At 39.2% G+C, this 2,250-nt stretch overlaps 1 pseudogene; it reads right to left on the bottom strand.

The window, feature by feature from the left end:
• Positions 1 to 1,381: 1,381 nt before the first annotated feature.
• The window catches only part of LOC137625626 (uncharacterized), a 2,126-nt pseudogene continuing 1,257 nt past the window's right edge, over positions 1,382 to 2,250 (bottom strand).

Genomic DNA, 2,250 nt, shown 5'->3' on the forward strand with positions numbered 1-2,250 from the left:
AGTTTATCATAAGAGAAAACTGAATGGTATATTTCTAAGGATAGTTTAACCAACATCTTAATGGAATGATAGATATAATACAAAGAATGGGTGCTGCTTTCTACAGTTGGTTTTTCATTCTATCAAAACAGAAAGTAAAGGTGCTTCCACACTGACAACATCGTGTCTACCGACATATCAACAACAAAGTTGGAAACGTTAGAGTCAACATCAGTACACATATCGACAACAATGTATGAAACTTTGTCTGCTGCAATGTCTGGCAACATATTGGCAACACGCGTCAACTTGGTGAAGCAGTCCACATCTCATTCTAGAGACTTCAGAAGTATGTCGGCTGTTGTTGTGCTTATGTGTTTACAGCTGAGGAGGCACCGTCATAGAGTCTGGACGAGACCCATCCTATTGCATAATAGGAAAAGTGAAGAGCCTTCAAATCTTGTGTACACCGTTATAGAAGATGAAGTCTCTCTCTTGCCACGTACAATGCACGAGAAAGGAGTATTCGAGAATTTCTGTCGGATATCGGATAAGTAAAGAAGACACAAACTTCAGGCAGCCAATATCTGCATCAGATCGCCTTGGTGTAACGCTGTGCTTTTTGGCAACTGGATATTCCTACAGCAGCCTCGGCTACTCTTTCAAGATGTCCAAGCAAGCAATAAGCTGGACTGTGCCAGAAGTCTGCGATGCATTGATAACAGCTCTTAGCAATTACATCAAGGTAAAAATACCTCATACAATATTTTGCCATACTAACACTGAATTATGATGTGATAATAAAACATGTATGCACGTACGTAGCCGCACTGAAAATAAATACATAAGAGAATATTATTTTGGGGCGGTAGTCATGGATAACAAGCATTTTTTACTAACTTTCAATAAACTTATCTGGCATTTTCATTGAACGAGTCGCAGCACATGCAGTTAGATGTAGGGGAGTAAGACAACCCACACTTTGAACAGCGCTTTACTTACCGACTAGAGGGAAGCTCCCCCCCTTAAAGCAAAGAGGTTACAATACTAAAGCAGTTCAATCCCTTTACTTAAGATACGAAAATATTGTTTTTTATGGAATGTTTTGATGTTTTCTGAAATAATTTGACATCCAATTCAATATAATGCATGTAGGATTATTTCGGACAACATCAAACCTTCAAAAAAATCCCTCACCGAAACCAATGAGTGCAATTAACCAAAAGATTATCCAATATTTCAATAAGTGCTAGTAAGACCGAGATGCAAAATCCCAAATATTTCCTCGTTACCAGCACCCTTCACCAATAATATATACAAATAATTACATCACATGTGCATAATACTTGTTTATGTTAAGGATAAAGAGGACAAACAAGTCTTAGAACTAAGCAGTATGTATTTATTCCAAATTAACATCCAAAGTATGCAGGGTCACATCACATTCGGCATTATCTGTTGTAGGAGGGGATATATGCGGATGGTATTGTGGGGGCTTATCATATATTCCTTGTTCTGCCTCAAATAATATGTTTTAGATTTTATTCTGTACAGCTGCTTGAGCATAAGGTGTTTTTAATTTTCTAAGTTTTGTTGCTATTAAGTCTGCAAATATTTGATGTTCATCTCTATTATTGAAGCGTTGAGGTAATCCTATCATAACACCACAAGCCTCTTGTAACATGTCATCATCATTAATTTTTGATATCTGAGACAGAGACATATTTCCAATCTTTGCGGGCGCGGCAACGTTTACTCCACTTGTGCTAGGGCGACTACATTCGTCTCCTTCGACTGTAGCCTCATCCCGTGTCATGCTTCCTGTGCTGTCCTCAGCGTCGGCCACTGTCAACGGGTTATATGCACTCTGCTGTTGAAAAACAGGCACATTAATACATCTACGTACCTCATATCTCTGTGTGTAACTGCAGAGAGAGAGAGAGAGAGAGAGAGAGAGAGAGAGAGAGAGAGAGAGAGAGAGAGAGAGAGAGGGGGGGATCATATACAGTATGTTTCTTGTGTCCAGGAGTGTGCTTATTATTTATTTATTCATATTTCAATAAAGGATGTGTATGTATTTAAGATACCAGCCAACGAGGGCGAGTGGAGATCAGTGGCCCGGGTATTTGAGCAAAGGTGGAATTTTCCACATTGTGTTGGTGCGCTTGACGGTAAACATATCACCGTGCAAGCTCCACCTTCCAGTGGCAGTGATTACTACAATTACAAGGGCTACTTTAGTGTCATATTGTTTGCCATAGTTGATAGTAT

This window comes from Palaemon carinicauda, chromosome 32, assembly GCF_036898095.1.
Source record: "Palaemon carinicauda isolate YSFRI2023 chromosome 32, ASM3689809v2, whole genome shotgun sequence".
In the NCBI taxonomy this organism is placed as follows: Eukaryota; Metazoa; Arthropoda; class Malacostraca; order Decapoda; family Palaemonidae; genus Palaemon; species Palaemon carinicauda.